Genomic DNA, 23,238 nt, shown 5'->3' on the forward strand with positions numbered 1-23,238 from the left:
GAGCATTTAACTGAAAGTAAAAGTGAGTTTTAACTGTAGATCGTCCTTGACTTATGATGGTTAGACATGATTTTTTTGCCTTTATGATGGTGTAACAGTGATATGCTTTCAGTAAAAACTGTATTTCAAATTTTGAATTTTGATCTTTTCCTTAGCCAGCAATGCCCTATGACACTCTCTGGTGATGCTGGGCAGAAGGAGCTCCCAGTAGCCACCCAATCACAAAGGCAAACAACTGATACACTTAGAACCATTCCGTACACATAGAGCTATTCTGTTTTTCACTTTCAGCACAGTAGTCAATATGGTACGTGAGATATTCAATACTTTATTATAAAATAGGCTTTGTGTTGGATGAGTTTGCCCAACTGTAGGCTAATGTAATTGTTCTGAGTATTACAGGATTTCTCTGGCTTTAGTGCCTGCGGTTCTTGGTCACACTGTTTGGAAGAATGAAGACATAGAGCAGACAGTAAGAGTGGTGGGCAGCAAAGCAAAGGTTAAAGTTTATTTATTTATTTATGATAGTCACACACACACAGAGAGGGGCAGAGACACAGGCAGAGGGAGAAGCAGGCTCCATGCACCGGGAGCCCGACGTGGGATCAATCCCGGGTCTCCAGGATCGCACCCTGGGCCAAAGGCAGGCGCCAAACCGCTGCGCCACCCAGGGATCCCGAGGTTAAGGTTTATTGAGCAATAGTACAAAGCTCCCTGAGAGGGAGGGGACTGAGAGGGTTGCCTGTGGAGTTTCTCAGTTTAGGGGTTTTTATGAGCTCCTTTGTGAACTATCTTAAGCAACCAGGGTGTGCTGAGTCATGCCAATCAGGGCTTTGATCACATATCCGTCTGCCTATTAGATTAATGTCTACATGCTGATGGTCTTTTTGGCTGACACCTGGTGTCTTATGTCTTAATTGCCCCTTGTCCGTGATAAGGACAAATGCCTTGTGGTTAGCTATCTTATTTTAGGATGCTTTACAGAAGTCATTTCTGCAAATGCTGCAAAACAGAATGCTAGTGTGGTCCTGTCTAAGCTGCAAAACAGGATGTTGGTGTTTTATATGAGCTGTTCTGACTCCATATTTTCTTGTTAGGGACCCTGGCCCTGACCACCTGTCTAACTAACTCCTAACATGAGTACGCTTTTTTTTTTTTTTTAGGGTTTATTTATTTATTTGAGAGAAAGATGGAGAGACCACCAGTGGCAGGAGCAGAAGAGAGAGAATCTGAAGCAGACTCCACCCTGAGTGTGGAACCTGATACAGGGCTCAATCTCATGTCCCCAAGATCACGACCTTGAAATCACGACCTGAGCTGAAACCAAGAGTCAGATTTTGAGTATGTTTATTTATTTTATTTTTTTAAAAGATTTTATTTATTTATTCATGACAGAGAGAGAGAGAGACAGGCAGGCAGAGGGAGAAGCAGACTCCTTGCAGGCAGCCTGACGTGGGACTCGATCCCGGGTCTTCAGGATCACACCCTGGGATGAAGGCGGCACTAAACTGCTGGGCCACCGGGGCTGCCCCTGAGTATGTTTAAAGTAGGCAAGGCTAAGCTATGATATTTACTAAGTTAGGTGTATTAAATGCATTTTTGACTTATGCTATTTTTGAGATGTAACCACATCATAAGTTGAGGAAGATTTATATAGTAGAGGTTTAATTTGATAACCAGTGGTTTGGAGTAGAATCATTAGACTGTGTGATCAGATTCCAAATCCAATTGAGAAGCAAATCCTGCAGTCCTGGTAGTCAATATTATACTGTGCATCTGTTTTATTTCTAAGTTGTTTGAAACATTTATAAGAATTTGATACATTAAATTTGTGATTTTAAGTAATTATTTAGAGAATATAATTAAATAAGTTTATAATCAATGTTTGAATATCTGGAAAATTTTAACTTGTTACATCTGTCATTTGGTTTATCAGTTGTATGAATAGTGTGTAAATGTTTAGGATAACGTTCATCACTTAGTATTTAAAAGGATGCTAAGGGGGGCCTGGGTGATTCAGTTGGTTAAGTGTCTGTCTTTGGCTGAGGTCATGATCTTAAGGTCCTGGGTCCCTCTGTCGAGATTCCCTGTTTAGTGGGGAGTTTGCTTTTCCCTCTCCCTCTGCCCATCCCCCTGCTTATGTTCTCTCAATAAACAAAATCTTTAAAAATAAATAAATAAATGCTAATTTCTTAACGCATCAGTTAGTTTTCTCCTGCAATACTGATGTATAAAATGTAACCCCGAGGTCACTTATTTCATATTTATGGCCTTCAGGCAGTCTGGGTGGCTCTCTTTCAGAGTTGAGTTGAATTCAGACATGCTCCATGTGTTTCTCTTGTGGGACCAGTGGGCTACTCAGGGCTTTTCTTAAGGCAGATGGCAGAAGTGCAAGAGAGGAAAGTGGAAACAGGTGATTACTGTAATTCCTTGGCTCAAAACTGACAGGCACTCTTTTCTGTCCACATTCCATTGTCTAAAGCAAGTCACAGGGCCAAGGCCAGTGTCAAAGAGGTAGGGAGGAATGCTCCGCCTACAGTAAACTGTGGCAAAAGAGGGAGGGCAGGGAAATTCTGAGCAAATAATGTAATCACATTAATACACATATTAGATCAAAATATTAGATGTTACACAAAAGCCTCTCATAAATAGAAGACTTTATCTACAACAAAGTTCTGAGTAGTGAATGATTATTATTATGCGGTCAAATGCAATATGATGTGAACTTAACATTATTTGATCTTAGTGTTTTTGAAACAGGATTGCAAAATTACGAATGACACGGAAACTTAAAGGAGATTTATTTTCTTTATTTTGTCTATAATGAGTTGGTCTTGTGGCCTGGCAGGTGGTGGGAAAGATAAAACAAAACAAACAAACGTGATTTAATCTGGTTTAAAGTGAATTCTGATCCAGTAATTTAAGCCACCTCATTAGGTAATTCTCAGATTTCCCACAGTTTTACTCCTTACTGCTCTTTTATCTAAGAGTTTCTAGGGCCTTTTATATGAGAGTACATGGGGAAGGAGTATAGCTTATTGTATTCTTATAGTATGGGTAGGGAGAGGGATCCCTATGACCTTGTCTTGGTTCTTGATTGTGCACTGGTCAGTTCATCCAAGTTTTGGCTAAAAACTTCAGTAGCTGCTAAAGTTGTCTGTCTTTTCCGGTGCAGAAAGGCCTAATTACACTTCTTGTTGGCTTGGGCCCATTTCAGCTCTCTTTGGCTGTAGACCTTTTGAAGTCTCCTTCCATCTAGTTCCTGGCCAGGCTGAATCCTGAATACTTCTACTGTGGGATCATCTCTCCCATTGCCACAACAGGTCACAAGGTAGGCTGCTGGCTCTCAACAATGTGTCCATGTTACCAAGGTCTGCTTTGGAGTATGAATTAGGTTCTCCCCTCTGACCTCTCCATTTCTCCCATGGACCCCAGCTACCGAATTTCCTCAACATGCTGGGGGACCTCATGTTGAGATGAAGTCACTCAATGTAGCTCTCCCAGAATCCCACATTGGTAAGATAACCACCTTGGAGCATGAGCTTCTCACTGTCCACCTTTCCCTTCCTCTGACCCTCTTTTCTTTCTCATGATCCCCTAGACTACCAGAAAAAGGTTTACTCTACTTCTCATCACATTCTTTTTCTACCACCATTCTGTTTCTACCAGTTTCTTGGTATGGTTTTATAGGCAACAGAGGAAAAGTTCTATGATTTGGTTTGCCCAGTCTAGTTTTTAACATGTTAAGTGGAGCCAAAGAAATGTAGAAAATCTCTTTCATCTTGACAGTTTCTTATTGCAAAATACTAGTTTACATGTCAGAAGCTGACTGTTATTCCTTTCATTCATAATTACCATCCTTCCCACAACAGGTACGCAGAGGGATGCTTTTAGCTTGTTAAAGAGAAACTCATGACTAGTCAGAGCAAAAGAGAAGAGCATGTGGATGTTTCAAAGTCCTGCTGTTACACTGACACTTTGTATTTGTCAGGACTCAGGTTGAAAATAATATTTCAGAAAGTCAGATTTGTTTCCACTTTCAGATCTATGATCTTCTTAGGCAAACATAGTAGAGAAGAATCTAGAATATACAGGACATGAAAGCTGATATTCACTTGTAAAGAGCCACGAACTTTTTATACGTGTGTATTTTGGGGACTAGGAAGGGGGAAGCCAGGAATGATGAGAATTATCTAGTAGGAAAGAAAAATAGTGATCTCAAAATTACCTGTCCGTGTAGGTTAGACAATAGGTATCCTTGTCATATCTGTCACTCACGCTTAATCTCTGATCTAAAGAAGTCTCATTTGTGTTGTCATGATTCCCTGTGCCCTCTCTCTGTGGCCAGGCCCCGGGATAAGCAACTTTGGAACAATGACCCGCTGCTCATTAAGCACTTCAGAAGGAGGTAACACCTCTTCCCTTTGTTGACAGCCCCTGGAAGATTGGGAGCACTATTCCAACAGGAGCCATAAATTGCAGAATTAATGTTGCTTTTGCTCTTTAGGGCTTTTAGGAAATGGAAAACATGTCATACATACCATTTAGCTTCTCAAATCCTATCCAGAGTAGAGTTCTATAGAATTTCTTAGAGGAGATTTCAATACAATCCCCAACTCCACCAGGACTTGCTAAGATCTGGGAAATGAACTGATTTTTCCAATGAGAAAGAAACACTGCATCTACTGCTTCTATTCTATTACTGAGCTGGCACCTAGGCTAACAGAGACACCTTGATAACAAGACACTTTGATAGCATCATGCCCTGTGGAGCGATACTCTAAGAGTTACAAGCTCCTTAGTAGAAGATTTTATCTCTCTCATATATCTCCCTGGGCCTTTAAAACCCTTTAAAAACTCAGAATCTTATTGATGTACACTTTATGGGAGAATCTGGACTCTTGGATTGATTATCCAGTCAAGAGAAGAGCTGCGACTATTTTAGAACCATTCTGGGACAAAGGGAGAAACAGCGTTCCAGGGACCCCGCTGCATTTCTCACTAGTCTTTGCAATAGGAACCCAGTTGGCATGAACAGAAGGCCAGTGAAGCTAAAGTTGTAGGTTCAGATCTCTCTGTATCTCTATGATACAGTTACCTTGGCCTTATTTCATGGCCTTAAATGAGCATCCCAACGCCAAGATGTTCCTAGTCATAAGAAAAGCAAAGCAAACGTGATTGGAACCATGTCTCAAAGCTCAGGTCTTAACTAATCCCGTAGACAAATTCTTTACAGTCCTGTGAACCTAAGGGACCCTAACAGTAGAGGGCCTAAGAGTCAGTTTTTGCTGTAAACCTTGTCAAATTCAACCACCATGTACAGCTCACCAATCTTAGAAATTTTGTTATATCTGGGAAGAGGTCTCTCCTGATCTTTAATTCCAGGCACTGAATTTAGGTAGATTCAAAGATGCATGAAGCCACAAGGAGAACCTCAAGGAAATTTAATATTGCTTTTCATGTATAAAACAGTGATCTTCCTCAACTAGATGGGAGTGAGCACCACCCCCAGAAGGGGTATTTAAGAGTCTCTGAGAGAAGATATTAATTTTTCAAGCTTAAATAAGCTATTATTTAATACTATAATACTAGTATATATTATGTACTAATATATATAATACTATTAAATAATACTATAATATGCTTTGGGAACTGGATATTAAGTGAACTTTTCCTGTTATCTTGGAGTTTCAGCAGAAGCTTCAAAGGCCAAAAAGAATACGATACCAAGTGCTCTCATGCCCTAAAGCAAAGGCTAGGCTACTTCAGGATTGCCTTATTCTGCTGCCATCAGCTCATGACCCACTCCCAGACTATTTCAGAGCATGAGAAGCATTAAAGTTAAAGGGGGCTTGGAAAGGGGTGCAGGATGTTATGCATTTCTTTTTCTTGCCTCCAAGAAAGGAAAACACAGAGGGGAGAGACTGAAGCTTCACCTGGAGCTAAGTGAAATAGTTTCAGTGGAGCCATATGTAGCACTTGGCATGTTAGGGTCAGAGGGACACACACAGACTGACGCTGGACTCACAGCTGAATAATCTGAAGTTGAGAGGCTGCACCTGGGTCTGACAGGGTAGAAAGTGCTTCAGCAGGTCAAGAGCACCTGCATATTTCCTCTGGGTCAGGGAAGGACCCTGAAGATTAAACCTGGGTGTGGTTTACATTTTTGTCTTGCAAGAGGCTGTGCCCCAAAGGGCCTTCCAACAAGAGCGAGGCAACCATAGCAGGGAGAGGCTGCCAATGACCCTTGAAGTGTAGGCAGGCAGCTGGAGAAGGCATCAAGGGAAGTGGAGATCACTGATTCTGGAGGAAGAAAGGTACAAGGATAAGGCCTGGAGCTTCACCAAGGAGGCCAAAATGGTATCCCAGAGAGAAAGAGCATGCATTTGGAAAGTTGCACACCCAGATACAACTGTATTGGTCACGTGGGACCATTCCTGCCCTTATCCTTCTCTGCACCCCCGGCCCATACCTGTACCATATGGGGTGCTAAATTGCAGCCAGCAGATGTGCGAAAGGATTACCTGAGATAGAGGAAATTGAGGCAGCACCCCTGTGCGTTCTAGTTCTAATTCCACCTGAGCAGAAAGGAGGGACAAGAGACATCTTCAATTAGATAGATGAGAGTTGAGGGTTTCGATATTTCACTGAACTGGGTTACTTAAGACTTGGAAAAAAAAAAAAGGAACATCTCTTTATTGCCTGAGAGGGGTTAGAAAAGTTATGAGATATGCTAAAACTTTTATCCAAAGGGCAGAAAGGAACAATTAGAGAGGATTTGCAAGGGCAGTGGGGAGAAAAAAAAAAAAAAACAAAAAACAACTATGCTGTTTTCTGTTTGTTTCCCATGGAGTCTGGATTGTTCAACAAATGTTATAATTTTATATTTGGGGGACACCTGGATAGCTCAGCAGTTGAGTGTCTGCCTTCGGCTCAGGGCGTGGTCCTGGAGTCCCAGGATGGAGTCCCACATTGGGCTCCCTGCATGGAGCCTGCTTCTCCCTCTGCCTATGTCTCTGCCTTCTCTTTGTGTCTCTCATCAATAAATAAATAAAATCTTTTAAAAAAATTTATATTTGGAAAAAATTTTTAAAGATTTTATTTATTTATTTATTTATTTATTTATTTATTTATTTATGAGAGAGAGAGAGAGAGAGAGAGAGAGAGAAAGTGGGTGGAGCAGCAGAAGGAGAGGGAAAGAGAATCTCAAGCAGATTCCCCACTGAGTGGGAAGCCCAACGTCGGGGCTGGATCTCATGACCCCAAGATCATGACCTGAGCTGAAACCAAGAGTTGGATGCTCAACTGACTAAGCCACCCAGGCTTCCCAATATTTGGAAATTTTAGAAATTGTTTCTCTAAAACAAACTACAGAAAGGATTGAAATACTTGTTTATTAAAGGGAGGCATGATATAGTGAATCACTAAACACTCTCCTTATAGAAAGAGTATATAATACAAATATATAATGTATTTGTTTCCCAAATTGCTTTCTATAATATAGTTGTCACATGTTTAAAACAAAAATGATTCAGTTCTCTGTTGCCAGCATTTGAGGATAACAATAATAATCTGGGATAATTATAATCTGGGAATAATGATCACATACGTATAACTTTTTTGCTTTTTGTAATATGCTCAAGTTAAAGGATATTTCCCATTCAAGCAATTGCTCAAAGGGAAAAAAAAGCATTTTAATTCTTTTTGCATGGTAGAGGGTATTTGCACAGAATTTTACCTTTATTCCAGGAATTTCCTGTAAGTCATTTTAGTTTGCTCTATAACAACCCTGTGAAATCCATCTGTAAAATGATGCTATTAGAGGCACCTGGGTGACTCAGTCCATTAAATATTTGACTCTTGTTCTCGGCTCAGGTCTTGATGTCCAGGTCATGAGTTCAAGCCCTACATGAGGCTCCATGCTGGGTGTGGAACCTACTTAAAAAAATAAAATAATGCTATTAAAAATAAAGAGAAGAGGAGTGGGTGCTCTCATTCATATTTTTCAGATGGAAAGGCTAAAGTTGAGTGAGTTGTCTAGGGCCCACCAGCTGGTTAGTATAAACTCTTTGAAGATGGATACAGGGTCTTAAAAATCATCATAATCCCAGCACATGGTACAATGCTGGATACAGGAGAGGTTCTCAGTAGAGGATGTTGAATGAATAAATGAATGTACACCATAATGACAGAGAAGGCAATGGGACCCAGCTCAGCCAACTTCTGAACTAGTGTTTTTCCTGCTCACCAGGATCTGGGTACACAATTTATACAGAACTTAGAATCAGGGGGATCCCCGGGTGGCTCAGCAGTTTAGCTCCTGCCTTTGGCCCAGGGCGTGGTCTTGGAGTCCCGGGATCGAGTCCCACATCAGGCTCCCTGCATGGAGCCTGCTCCTCCCTCTGCCTGTGTCTCTGCCTCTCTCTCTCTCTCTCTCTGTCTCATATGAATAAATAAATAAAATCTTTAAAAAAAAAAAAAAGAAAGAACTTAGAACCAGGGCTGGCTGCAGCCTCTAATGTTGTTCTGTATTTTGGGTGATCAGAGGCTGGTTTTTGGGTGATAGTATACCTGAGGATAAACAGGACTTGGTAGATGCTGGGGTCATTTATCTAGTTCTGCTGGCTGGAGAGTCAGAACTGAGTAGCCTGAGACTTGGTGGCCCAAGGCTGCTGGCCTGCTCAGAGCAGGTGGGACAGTTTTAGGGAAGTTCATGGGTGTGGAGGGCAGTGGAGCCTGTGAACATGCCTCACTAAATCCCTGCAGAAGGTGAGGTGGTCAGACTTCTTTCATAATTCACTTAGTTCCCTCATTTGGTAAAATCTTATTGAGTATTCACTATATATTGGACTCTGCTTACAAGAAGGGAGAAGGAGCACTATCTGCGATTAGTAAATTTTTCTTTTCCTGGATACCCTGTCATCTCCATTATTTCTGCCCTGCTTTTGGCCAAGGAAGATGGGACTTGAGGCCAGAGGCACTGGTCTTTGTCCCATTTCTGTCACCCACTCCCTGGGTAAGCCACTGTGCCAGATTTCTTTGAATGCCCCCTACTGATTTACTTTCTACTCTCTTCTACCCTCCTCACCCTGGGAGGCTAGCCTGGATGAACTGCCCTAGAAAGGACCCCTGTTCTCTCTGGCTTTGGTTAAATTCAGCAAAAGCAGGGCACTGGCTGAAGATAGGGAGGAGGACAGTGAGGTCAGGGTATTTATTACTCTCGCTCCTTCCATCTCAAGTGACCAAAGCTAAAGCTGGCTGGGTCTTCCTGTCAGGAAGTCCTTCCGATATAGGCCCTCTGGTTTTAGTAACTGCTCCCTATTCTCTCTCCTTCAGACCTCAGATGGTAAAGCTTTTCCACGGATGCTGGCTCTGTTGCTTTTCTTAAGCCCTGGCCACAGGTTTATTACAGACAGAGTATGTCTGCCACACTTGGGAGAGAAGGTAAGTCCTGCTGAGGGCTTGCATGTGAGCTATGGTTAAGATTTGGAGGGCCTCCCAGGTGGCTCAGCGGTTTAGTGCCACCTTCAGCCCAGGGCCTGATTCTGGAGACCTGGGATCGAGTCCCACGTCAGGCTCCCTCCCTGCATGGAGCCTGCTTCTCCCTCTGCCTGTGCCTCTGCCCCCAGCCCCCTCTGTGTCTATCATGAATAAATAAAATCTTAAAAAAAAAAAAAAGATTTGGGGCTAGGGGTAGGCTCTATCATACAAGGGGAAGGACAGGGAAGGGGAGATGAAGGCAACAAAGTGGAGAAAGTAGGCAGCAAGAGAAAGGCCAGAATTAGGCAAAGCCAGCAGAAGTCCATGGTAGCAACCCAAACCAGGAGTCTTTTAAGAATGAAGTGCCTAGGTTACTTAAGTGTAAGCTCTCCCTGTCTCCCCTGAAATCTTAGGTGGAATATACTTGATCTGGAATATTATATGTGGGCGATTTTGATTTTGATGTTGTGGAAACTAGAGAAGGTGACAGGTTTGACATAAGAGGTAATGTGATGTGTGGTGGGAACTGCTTCAGAGGCCACTAGAGACTGGACCTGAGGGGTCCCGAGGTGGAAAGTCACTGAAATCCTGGAGAGAGCACCGAGTTTCTCTTGGCCAGGAAAGTGGCAGGAGGAGCTGGAAATACCTGCATGCAAAAATGAAGGGTTTAAATAAGATTATTTCTAAATTGATGACGGATAGACAAAGAGACAGAGAGGGAGTTGGGGGCAAGAAAGAGAGTGCACTTGTGAAGCCTAAGATGACTGTAAGTCTTGATTGCCTGAATGAACCCCAGTTTAAATAATAAATTACACAGGCATCCAATTAAGGCCCTCCATGTGCCAGGGTCTGCATATTCAACGGAGAGATTAAGTAACAGAATGTTTTCTCTGTATTTCTATATGACCCTTACCACAAAATGCTACCAGGTAAGTATTGTTCTTTCCGTATGACACATTTCAAAAATGAGGCTTGGAATTGTTAAATAATTTCCTTAAATTTGCACTGCTGGTAAATGGCAGAGCCAAGATTCAAGTTCATACCTATCTCATTCTATAGTTTTTAAAAGGGTTTTATTTATTTATTTGAGAGAGAGTAGGAGAGAGAGAGAATGAGCGGGGCAGAAGCAGAGGGAGAAGTGGACTCCCTGCTGAGCAGGGAGCCTGAAGCCATATGGAGCTTGGACCCCAGGACCCTGGGATCATGACTTGAGCTGAAAGCAGACACCTACCTGACTCAGCCACCCAGGCACACCCATACCTGTCTCACTCTAAAGCTCATCTTCTTTTCACTCTTTTTTCATCTTAATGTATGAGGGAATTTGGGGTTATATGACAATATGATGTGATTGGGTACTGGTTATTGCCTCATATCCTTTACATAGAGAGCTTTGGAATTCTCTTAATTCCCATGAAATGGTTTTAGCTTAGAACCAAATGGATTATGGCTTGAATTAATTAGAAGATGGGTAAGTAACAGATTATCTGACTAACAATAGGAGTCTTTTATCTAACATGAAAAGAAATTTAGAAGTGGAAGGTCTCAGAAGCTTAAGGATACTTGAGCTCTTGGTCAGTTAGGCTGCATTTCTCTTGGCTTTCTTCTCATGGTCACATGATAGCTGCCACTATTCAAAATGTTCTGCCCTCATCTGACAACACTAGCAAAAGGAAAGGGTTTTCTTCTCATATGACTTTCTCTTTTATCAGGGAAGAACAACTTTTTACTATCTCCCAGCTGATTTTTCCTTAAAATTAATTGACCCCCCTGTTGTGTCATACTCTCATCCTTAAGCCAATGTAAATGAAGGGAAATGGAAATACCATGATTGGCTTTGGCTTCTTATGATTCATTCCTGGAGACAGAGTCAACCTTCCCTGAGCATATTGCTATCTGATACTTGGACAAATTTGACATTCTAGTAGTGATGGAGAAGGGAAGAAAAAGCACTTGGATCTACAATGCCTGTTATAGGATCCTATGCCAAAGATTCATAACGGTGGATCTGTGTGAGCAAGGCTACTCTGATGAGTCACTGTTCTTATGTGTTGGAGAAGATCCTCCTTAATAGCTAAGGCTCCTCTCTCATCCCTGCCCCATGGATTAATGCAATAAATTGGATTCAAATTTCTGAGTTTGCACTTGTGAGAAATAACTGCCATTCGTTGGTACATGGTGTTTTAACATAAAGCATACTATTGTTCCAAATTCCCACTCTTTGCTTCAAATGTTTTTGAGAAAGAACAATGAGTCATTTTTCACAGGATTGGAAATCTGAGTACTTTCCTTTGGAAAAGCACACAAATATATGATAAAATTAGCAAGCATCCTCATCATCATGTTTTGTGTTCCCAGTATAATAGTAACACAGATTGATATAATTACAACAGTGATGATGATGATGATGATGATATGTACCATTTATTGAATGGTGCCAGCCACTGGGCTGAGAATATTTATACACGGATGCATTTTTTAAATTTCACAATAATTACATGAGATAGTGTTGAATATATCTCATTTTACAGACAACAGAACTAAGAATTTGGGAGGTTATAGGGCTTGCCCAATTTCACACAGCTGGGAGATAGGCTCTGTATCCTATCTGCTGACTCTACTGAGCCCGCTTAATGACTATGGAGTGTTGCTTTCATTAAGCTCATGACATCATCTGCTAAAGATGAACCAGAGTGGGGAAAGGCAGTAGGAAGACAGATGTTTTATAATGGCTGAAACTGACTGAAACTTAGGAGGAATTCAAAATTCATTTGTAAGGAGAAACTCCTTTTTTTGTTTGTTTGTTTTTATTTAAATTCCAGTTAGTTGGGGCACCTGGATGGCTCAGTGGCTAAACCCTCAGGTCATAATCCCAGAGTCCTGGGATTGAGTACTGCATCAGGCTCCCTGCTCAGCAACAAGTCTGCTTCTCCCTCTGCCTGTGTCTCTACCTCTCTGTGTCTCTCATGAATAAATAAGTGAAATCTTTTTTAAAAAATAATAAATTCCAATTAGTTAACACACACCGTAATATTAGTTTCAGGTGAACAATATAGTGATTCAATTATTCCATGGATGTTAGAATCCATGGATGGAAGTTGACCAGCTCAAGATAGAAGTGACCCCGGAAAGAATGCTAGTTTCCAAATGTTGTGACGAAGTAAGGGATTATGTGGAAGAAAGATCTGGGGAAGATCCACCAGTAAAGGGTATCCAGGAGGAAAAAAATCCCTTCAATGAGCTCAAAGGAAGTTGTGTGATTTCATAAGAAAAAAAGATTCCTTGGAATATCTTGAGCTTTAATGACAGTACTAATTTTTGGTCATCTGTAATAATACTATTAAGCATGTATGTAATCTTTAAATTTATAAACTTTTTTATATGCTTTCCTCTAAGATTTTATGGTTTCAGGTCAGGTCTCACATTTAGATCCTTAATCTTAATTTATTTTTGTGTCTGGAGTAAGAAGGTGGTCCAGTTTCATTCTTTTGCATGTTGCTGTCCAGTTTGCTCAACATCATTTGTTGAAGAGACTTTTTTTTTCCCCTGCATTGGGTATCCTTTCCTGCTTTGCAAAGATTAGTTGACCATATAGCTGTGGATCAATTTCTGGGTTCCCTATTCTGTTCCATTGATCTATGCATAAGAAGACAATTCTTGAACTACAGTTTAAGAGAAGCAGTATTGTATTTTCAAGGTTACCTGGAATCAACCCCAAGCTTTACTGTTTACTAGTTGCAAATTATTTCTGCTGCTACTGCCTTATTATCTTCATGTGTAAATAGGGATAATATTGCTATCATCTTCACAGAGCCTCAGGGAAGATTAAATGAGTTAATGGATAGAAAGCCCTTAAAACAGTGGCTGAAATTTAATGGTTCATTGAGAGGATGTAGAAATAATGTGGGTTTCAATCAGATGGGTTTGGGTTTGAATCCTGCCTCTGCTCGTTAAATATCTGTATGATCTGAGCCAAAATTCTAGACTCTCTGTGCCTATATATGCTTGTGTTAATAAATGGGTTTTAAGAATAAGACCTGCTTGTAACATTATGTCTACAACATTTCTTCTTCCTCTATACTCATTTCTTCCTATTTTGATAGGTCTGGTTGATAACAAGGGATTAGTAAAATCAGGTTGATGCTGCTTTGAGTATAGTTGCTCAGACTCTTCTGCCCTAAAGATAACTAGATCTGAGTGTAGTATTTGAAATTAACGTCTGGCCAAAGGAGTGCCACACTTAAAATGTGGTTTTAAGAACTAAAGGAAGAGGGAATGTTAGGAAAGATAACAGTTATCCACTAAGTATTTTGTCTTCTGAATATCTCAGCAAAGGAATCTGGATATTAAGTAGGAGGCAAAGATGCATGCCTCCTTGCCGTTGCTACTTATAATAAAAATCTTGAAGGAGAATGGCTACTGCTATGGTAGATTGGGCAATCTTCTGAGGGTCCCAATTCTTTCTTCTTCCAAAATTATTCCTCCTCTCTCTTCAATAGATATATAAGAGATGATTACTCAAAGTAAAGGAAAACACTAATTGAAGAAGTTATATGCACCCCTATGTTTAATGCAGCATCATTTACAATAGCCAAGGTATAGGAGTAACTCAAGTGTTCATGAATAGATGAATGGATAAAGGTATGGCATACACACACACACACACACACAAAATAGAATATAACTAATCATAAAAAAGAATGAGATATTGCCATTTGCACAACATGGATGGTCCTAGAGGATATTACGTTAAGTGAAATAAGTCAGAGAAATAAAAATGCCATGATTTCACTTACATGTGGAATCTAAAAAACAAAACAAATGAACAAACACAGGCTCTTAAATACAGAGAATAAACTGGTGATTGTCAGAGGGGTGAGGAATGGACAAAATAAATAAAAGGGATTAAGAAGTACAACCTTCCAGTTATAAAATAGATAAGTTACAGAGATGAAAAGTAAACCAAAGGAAATAAAGCCAATAACATTGTAATAATGTTGTATGGTGACTACACATTTCGTGGTGAGCATTGGGTAATGTATAGAATTGTTGAATTAGGAGGGCGCTGGCGGCGAGATGAAGCCGGCGGCGGACGAGATGTTCCCCGAGGGCCCCGGGCCCTACGTGGACCTGGACGAGGCAGGAGGTAGCACAGGGCTCCTGATGGACTTGGCAGCCAACGAGAAGGCAGTTCACGCAGACTTTTTCAATGATTTTGAAGATCTGTTTGATGATGATGACATCCAGTGAGACGCCATCCAGGAGCACGTGTGCTCATGCCTGCCCTGTACTGCACTGTACTGCTGTGGTGGAGCTCCGCAGAGGACAATTCCAGATGGCTCTAAAGAACTTGTGGACATTACTTAAAATTAGGAGGTGGTTACCAAGAAAGAGAAGGATGGTTTTAAATATCTGCATGAGGCCTGCTAATCTCTGAATGTGACCAACTTTTGTCTTTCAGTTAAAAGAAAAAGTGATGCAAAAATAAAATAAAAAGAATTGGTGAGTTATATATTGCACACCTAAAGCTAATATAACATTGAAGGTTAATGATACTTCAATAAAAAAAGAAAAGAGTATGTGATTTCTTTAGGGCTCCATTCTTAGCCAGATGCTACAGAAGAGGGAAATCTGGACAAATGAATTCACTCAAGAGTGTTTGTGATCTCTATAACTGCAATATATAGTGAGTAACCAGAACTACAATTTACGAAATAAGATAAATAAATGGATTTCTAACCAGAGGTTAGGCTGGTAGGAGACTTTCTAAGGCTCCCCACATCTCACATAGTCTGCTTCTCTCCCAGAAGCTCCAATAGACTAAGTTTTGTATATGCATTAGGGTATGCCCGAGCAAGCTGAGTGCAAGGTACCTCCATGGGGGTACAGAGATTCACTTCCTTTGGTTTTATGTCTTCATTTGGGACAGGGTCTTTTCCTTAGACACATTTAATAGCATGAGACCAAAATAATATCTTTTAATGTGAATAATATGAACAGTTACAACTATGATCTTATCTTACAATTGCTTTTTTCTGTTTGCTAAGGTTAGGCCTACTCAATCCTAAAGGTAGAAAGTTATTATTTTGTGAAATTTTTACTTTTGGACCCAAACTCCAAATAATTCAGGCCAGAAGATAAAGTTCTTTCTTGAACTTACTCAAGCTGTTGCCCAAATATCTACTTCCCTTTGAGTTTTATGGAAACGAATGAAAAATATTTCCCCTTTGGTAAGTATTAGGAGTTCAGATGAGGGCATATAGAAATCATGATTTGCTGGCCCACCATTCTGCCTTCTGGGATAAAATGATAATCAATTTTAAAGCCTAAGCCTTTTTACAATGGAACTGACAGGCCAAAAGCAATTTTCAGTTTTTCACAAGGACTCAAGAAGTAGAACTCCCTACCAGCCTATTAAGCATTTCTTGGCAGGGCCTTGCTAGATATGCCTGAGAGCTCTTGGCAGAAGCTATAATGGAATCATTCTTTTTCCCTTTATCACTCCAGCAATTCACGGTTGATTTATAGTACTTTCTGAGAAAGGCAATTCCCAGTCCTAAGGGGCATCAAAATGAAAAGCACACCAAATGAAATGTTTAATTTCATCAACCCAAGGATTAAGTAAAAAGTCTTTTTCTCCTTAGGGCAATAGCAAAATAATAGCAAAATAACATTCTGTTAGAGAGACTTGCTTACACAAACACATAAAATAAACTCCTGGCATAGATTATGTGTCGTTTAAACTTGTAGCAGAGGAAAACATGGGAACATAAACCTGTTCAATTCCTTCCTTATGGGACCACATGCTTTTTTTTTTCCTGTAATAAAGAGATCCTTCAATGTCAATATAATAAAAGTTTATTTTTTTCTTTTTAAAATTAATAGGAATAGGCTATTTTAAGAGCAGTTTTAGGTTTCAAAAAATCAAGCAGAAAGTAGAGAGTTCTTATATACTTCCCTTCCTCCTTACCACCTCCCCCCTCCTCATAGTTTCTCCTATTATTAATATCTTGCATTAGTGTGGCACATTTATTACAGTTAATGAACCAGTATTAATCTATTACTGTTAAAGTCCATAGTTTACATTAGGGTTCACTCTTTGTTTTGTACATTCTATGGATTGAACAAATGTATAATGACATGTAACCACCATTACAGTATCATACAGAATAGTTTCACTGTCCTAAAGATCCTCGTTCTACACCTATTCATTCTTCCCTCCCCATTAACCCTTGGCAACTACTAAACTTTTTCTGTTTCCATAGTTTTACCTTTTCCAGAATGTCATATAGTTGGAAATATAAAGTATGTAGCCTTTTCAGATCAGTTTCTTTCACTTAGCAATATGCATTTAAGGTTTATCCATGTTTTTGTGACTTGACAATTTATTTATTTATTTTATTTTGTAAGATTTTATTTTACACCCAACATGGGGCTCAAACTCACAACCCTGAGATCAAGAGTTGCAAGCTTGGGATGCCTGGGTGGCTCAGCTGTTGAGTATCCATCCGCCTTCCGCTCAGGGCATGATCCTGGAGATCTAGGATCAAATCCTGCATCAGGCTCCCTGCATGGAGCCTGCTTCTCCCTCTGCCTGTGTCTCTGCCTTTCTCTGTGTGTCTCTCATGAATAAATAAAATCTTAAAAAAAAAGAAAAGAGTTGCATGCTTTACTGACTGAGCCAGCCAATCACCTCGTTTAATTTTATTTCTGAATAATATTTTGAAGTATGAATATATAATAGTTTGTTTATCCATTCATCTACTAAAGAACATCCTGGTTGCTTGCTTTTGAGTTTTGGCAAATGTGAATAAAGCTGCTGTCAACATTTGCACATGGATTTTTGTGCGGACATAAGTTTTCAACTCGCTTGGGTAAATACCAAGGAGTATGAGTGCTTGGTCACACATATGTTTAGTTTTATAAGGAATGTCAAACTGAAACATTTCACATTCCCACCAACAATGAGAGTTCCTGTTGCTCTACATACTTGCTGTAATTGATGTTGTTAATGTTTCAGATTTCAGCCATTCCAACAGGTACATAGTGACATCTCACTGTTGTTTTAATTTGTTTACATGCATTTTAAAGTGTCTTAAAACACTTTGGTAACTTCTGATCTGTTTTTTTTTTTTTAATTTTTTTTTTTTTTATGACAGACACACACAGAGAGAGAGAGAGAGAGAAAGAGGCAGAGACACAGGCAGAGGGACAAGCAGACTCCATGCAGGGAGCCCATTGCGGGACTCGGTCCCCGGACTCCAGTATCGTGCTCTGGGCCAAAGGCAGGTGTCAAACCGCTGAGCCACCTTCTTAACCAAGAGTTTACAGATCAGATTGAGACTTTTGTGTGATTGTGTGTAAAATTGTGTGTGATTTTTTTTGAAATATGAGACTTATTTTTATTGTTAGATTTTAAGAGAAGTTTATCAACCACAAAAACAGAGTCTTCATTTTAGAGCATTTTATTATTATTATTATTTTATTATTAAAGCTAATTAACTCTTAGAGTATTGCTCAGATTCCAGGCTTTTTAAAAGATTAGATTATGGACGATTATGTTCATGATCATTCAACACATTTTAGAGCATCTTTAATGTGACAAACATACATTTTTTTGCATTTAAATGCTTTATTCTAATTATTAATGTTCTCTTTTGCAAAAGATACAGTTAGATCCAGAGCATCTTGAGTGCTTTTGTGGAGAAGGGTCCATGGTCACAGTTCTCCAATCCTGAGATTTTCCAAGAGAGGAAGAACTATTCGTTGTAACATAGAAGGAGGCTTCTGTTATGTAGAAGAAAAACTGACCAAGCGTCCTCTCCTACATGGCTGCCATATCAGTCAGGTTCTCCCTGCAACTCTTCTAATCCTCCTCTCTCTTATGCCCTGGTCCATTCTCTTCAGGTTCTTTGTCCAGCCCCCAATCTCAGGCCATGTTGAGCTAGAGATAGCTCAAAAACTTATGATCTCTTAAGAAATTCAGGCTGGTTTAATTCAGGTTATCACTAATCATAGGGGAAGTTTCCAAACTGCTCTGTCATTTTGAAGATTAACTCTGGGTGCTGAGTCCTGCTTGTGCCAGTAGATGTCATTGTAGTGTAGGCCAACTAACTGATGAGTTAGCTTTTTTTTTTTTTTTTTGTCTTGATGCATTATGTACATACATATTAAAAAAGCATCATGTGGATTTTTTGTCTTACATACAGAGCTGTCACAAGTATAAAGTTGTGGTTATTTTGAAAGTTAAAGGAGATTTTTTTTGTTAAGATTTTATTTATTTATTCATGAGAGACATACAGAGAGAGGCAGAGACACAAGCAGAGAGAGAAGCAAGTTCCTTGTGGGAGCCTGATGTGGGACTAGATACCAGGACCCAGGGATCACGCACTGCGCTGAAGGCAGACACTCAAACACTGAGCCACTCAGGCATCCCAGTTAGTGGAGATTTTGAAGCCTAAATAAAAGATTATTTTTGCAGAGGGAATATGTATACCAACAATGTAATTTCTTTTTTTTTAAGATTTTATTTATTCATGAGAGATGCAGAGAGAGAGAGAGAGGCAGAGACATAGGCAGAGGGAGAAGTGGCTCCCTGTGGGAAGCCTGATGTGGGACTCAATCCCAGGACCCCAGGATCATGACCTAGGTTGAGCCAAATGCAGGTGCTCAAACACTGAGCCACTCAGGTGCCCTCAACAATATACTTTCTAATATATGTGTATTATTATAAAAAAACATATGTGTAGTTGGAAAGTTGAGCTTGTTAAGCTTTCAACATAATCTTCAGGTTTATTACAGCCTTCATGTAAAGAAAATTCAATAATAACTATTACTTACATTTAATAACATTTGGCTTTTCTCCTATAAAATCCGAAGGCAAATTAAATGCTTCTATTGCAGTGAAAGATTTAAATTTTAGTGTTTATGACATACATTTTGTTTCCAACAGTACTCTATTGTAAAATAAGAGCTTTGTACAAGGAAAAGCTGAACTAAAAAATCAAAAGCCTCATTTTCATTTTTAAAGTACTCATTAATTTATTAAATAAATTATGCTAATGTCCAAGATTTTCCAAGCTTTTTATGAGCATTGCAAATGCAAAGGTGAATAAATTATATACCCTGCCCATAAGGAGATTTTTTTCTGATGAAAGTGATTTTTGTTTTTGTCTTTGGAAAGAAGAATTAGATTAGCAATTACATAGACCCAGCCTCAATCTGATTTAACATGTGTTTTAGCTAGTAAACCAGTAAGAAATTAATGAGGTACACTAATATACAATTGTGCTGAGGCTTAGAATTTTTCTTTAATACAAAGGGCTTAGGGTTCTGGAGCCAGTTACTAAACCAATGAGTATGTCTAGTTTATTGCTTGGCATCCATATCCTAAAAGAGGTCTTGCTAATGCACACTCTTTTTCATATAGGAAGTCACCTTGAAGAGACTGCTTTGTTTTAAAATGCTCATCAAGTAAGTGGGTGAAAATTGAAAAGCTGTCTAATTTGTAGTGGGAAGGTTGACATAAGAAATTCATTTTGTGAGCTCAGCATTGCCCGGATACTGAAACCAGACAAAAATTGCAAGAAAATGAAAACTAACAACCAATATCCTGCATAAACATAGATCCAAAAATCCCCAACAAAGTATTAGCAAATAAAATCTTTAAAATAAAAAATTTTTTAAAAAGATTTTCTTTATTTGTTCATGACAGACACAGAGAGTGAGAAGCAGAGACACAGGCAGAGGGAGAAGCAGGCTCCATGCAGGGAGCCCAACGTGGGACTTGATCCAGATCTCCAGAATCACACCCTGGGCTGCAGGCGGCGCTAAACTGCTGGGCCACCGGGGCTGCCCAGCAAATCAAATCTTAGGCAAAAAATATAATACATCCTGAGCAAGGGAAGGCAAGGTGGCTCAATATTGAAACTGAATCACTGCAATTCATCATATCAATAGACTAAAGAAGGAAACCTGTTTGATAATCTCAATAGAAGCCAAAAAAGCATTTAACAAAATTCAGTATTTATTCATGGTGAAAATTCTAAGTAAAGCAGAAATGGAAAGAAACTTCCTCAATTTAATAAGAACATCTATGAAAAACTTCACAGACATCACACTTAATGATGAAAGACTGCTTTCCCTTAAGATCAGGGACAAAGGAGAACTGGATACTCTTACCACTGCTATTTAATACTTCACTGGAGGTAGTAGCCAGTGCAATAAGGAAGAGAAAAAAAATGCAAAGAGATTAAAAAGGAAGAAATAAAACTGTCTCTATTTACAGATGATATGATTGTCTAGAGAAAAAAACCCCTAGAATCTAGAAAATGGCTACTGGAACTAATAAGTGAATTTAGCAAGCTTGCAGAATATATGATCAATACCCAAAAATCAATGATATTTCTATATATTAGCAATGAACAATTGAAGTTAAAATAAAAAATCACTTAACAATAGGACTGAAATAATTAAATACTTATGTATAAATCTAACAAAATATGGGTAAGATTTGTATGCCGAAAATTATAAAATATTGATGATAGAATAAAGATCTCTATAGAAAGAAGTATCTGTGTTCATGGATTGAAAGACTCAAGATTGTTAAGATGATAATCATTCCCAAGTTGATTATTGATCCAGCACAATCCTAATAAAAATTCCAGCAGTGTTGTTTTTTTTTGTTTGTTTGTTTTTGTTTTGTTTTTTGTTTTTTTAGGAAGTAAGGTACGGGAAGGGCAGAGGGAGAATGAGAGAGAGAATCTTAAGCAGGCTCCATGCCAAGCACAGAGGCTGATGCAGGGCTTGATCTTACAACCCTGAGATCATGACCTGAGCTGAAATTAACTGAGTTAACTGATTGAGTCGCCCAGGCACCCTCGGCAAACCTTTTCTTTTATAGAAAGTGGCAAGTAAATCCTAAACATAAATGGAAGAGCAAAGGATAGACAAACAATTCTGCAAAATAATGGCTAAAACAAAGGAATAGTCAAAACAATTCTGAAAAAAGAAAAAATTTGGAGGAATCACACTACTACCTGATTTCAAAACTTACCATAATCCAATTAAAAAATGGGCAGAAGACATAACAGACATTTTTCCAAAGAAGACATCCAGATGGCTAACAGATACATGAAAAGATGCTCAACATCACTCATCATCAGGAACATATAAATCAAAACTATAATGAGATATCACCTCACACCTATCAGAATGGTTAAATTAACAACACAGGAAACAACAGATTTTGGCAAGGATGTGGAGAAAGGGGAACCCTCTTGCACTGTTGGAGGGGATGCAAACTGGTGCAGCCCCTCTGGAAAACAGTATGGAGGTTCCTCAAAATTTAAAAATAGAAGTACCCTATGATCCAGCAATTGTACTACTAGGTATTTACCCAAAGTATACAAAAATAATGGTTCAAAGGGATATATGCAACCTGATGTTTATAGCAGCCTTATCAACAATAGCTAAATTATGGAAAGAGCCCAAGTGTCCATTGACTGATGAAAAAAATATATATAATGGATATTATTCAGCTATAAAAAAGAATGAAATTTTGTCATTTGCAATGATATGGATGAGACTAAGAGTATTATGCTAAGTGAAATAAATGAATGAAAGAAAGACAAATACTATGTGATTTCACTCATATGTGGAATCTAAGAAATGTATCAGATGAATATAGGGGTAAAAAAAAAGAGAGAGGCAAACCATAAAACAGACTGTTAACTATATAGAACAAACTGATGATTGCTGGAAGAGATGGGTGGGGAGATGGGTTAAATGATTGATGGATATTAAGGAGGGTACATGTTGTGTTGAGAACTGGCTGTTGTATGTAAGTGATGAATCACGACATTCTATACCTGAAACTAGTATTATACTGTGTATTAACTAATTGGAATTTAAATAAAAATTTTAAAGAAAAAGAAAAAACAAAAACCCAGAAAAAACCCTTACAGGCCACAGTAATTGAGATAGTGTGGTATCGGGGCACTGGGGTGGCTCAGTTGTTGAACATTTTACTCTTGATTTCAGCTCAGGTTGTGATCTCAGGGTGTTGAGATCAAGTGCCACATTAGGCTCCACACTCAGTGCGGGTTTGCTTGGGATTCTCTCTCTCCCTCTAACCCTTCCACCACTCATACTCTCTCTTTCTCTCTCTCTCTCTAAAATAAATGAACAAAACTTAAAAAAAAAATAATTGCAATGGAAGCAAAAATAATCATTAAAAAAAGAGTGTGGTATTGATAAAAGGATAGATGCTGATTAATGAAACAGACTAGACAAAAATTGTCAAACTATACCCTCAAGCCCTAATCTAGCTCGTTGCCTATTTTGAAATATAGTCAGGTTCAGGGTTTCTGGGTGGCTCAGTCAGTTAAGCATCTGCCTTCAGCTCAGGTCATGATCCTGGGGTGCTGGGATCGAGCCCTGACATGGCCTCCCTGCTTGGGGGGAGTCTGCTTCTCCCTGTGTCCCTCTTCTGCTTGTTCTCTCTTCTCTCTCTTTCTCTCAGATAAATAAATAAAATCTTTAAAACAAAAAAAAAAAAAGAACTCATATAGTGACTAGGCCTTTAAAAAAAAACAAAGAAATATAGCCAGCCTCATTTCTTTACATGTTGTGCTGAATGATAGAGTTGAATGGTTGTAATAGAGACTGTATGGCCTGCAAAGCCTAAAGTATTTATCCGTCCCTTTACAGGAAAAGTTGTCTAACTCCTAAAATAGAATCTAGATATAGAACAACTCATAT

The 23,238-nt window shown here is 39.2% G+C and overlaps 1 long non-coding RNA gene and 1 pseudogene across 2 annotated transcripts in view; both read left to right on the top strand.

Annotated features, from left to right (window-relative positions):
• Window positions 1-22,395, top strand: part of LOC144288759 (uncharacterized) — a 48,166-nt gene extending 25,771 nt beyond the window's left edge. The window contains exons 3-8 of one of the 2 annotated variants that reach the window (XR_013356735.1): window positions 1,164-1,341; window positions 3,218-3,331; window positions 9,337-9,444; window positions 18,144-18,325; window positions 19,907-19,950; window positions 20,192-22,395. This is a non-coding gene — a long non-coding RNA (uncharacterized LOC144288759). Of the gene's footprint in view, window positions 1-1,163; window positions 1,342-3,217; window positions 3,332-9,336; window positions 9,445-18,143; window positions 19,951-20,191 lie in introns of both variants that reach the window. The other variant, XR_013356734.1, reaches the window with a different exon arrangement.
• On the top strand, window positions 14,526-14,976 carry LOC144288303 (COP9 signalosome complex subunit 9 pseudogene; annotated as a pseudogene).
• Window positions 22,396-23,238: the final 843 nt, after the last annotated feature.

This window comes from Canis aureus, chromosome 18, assembly GCF_053574225.1.
Source record: "Canis aureus isolate CA01 chromosome 18, VMU_Caureus_v.1.0, whole genome shotgun sequence".
Lineage (NCBI taxonomy): Eukaryota > Metazoa > Chordata > Mammalia > Carnivora > Canidae > Canis > Canis aureus.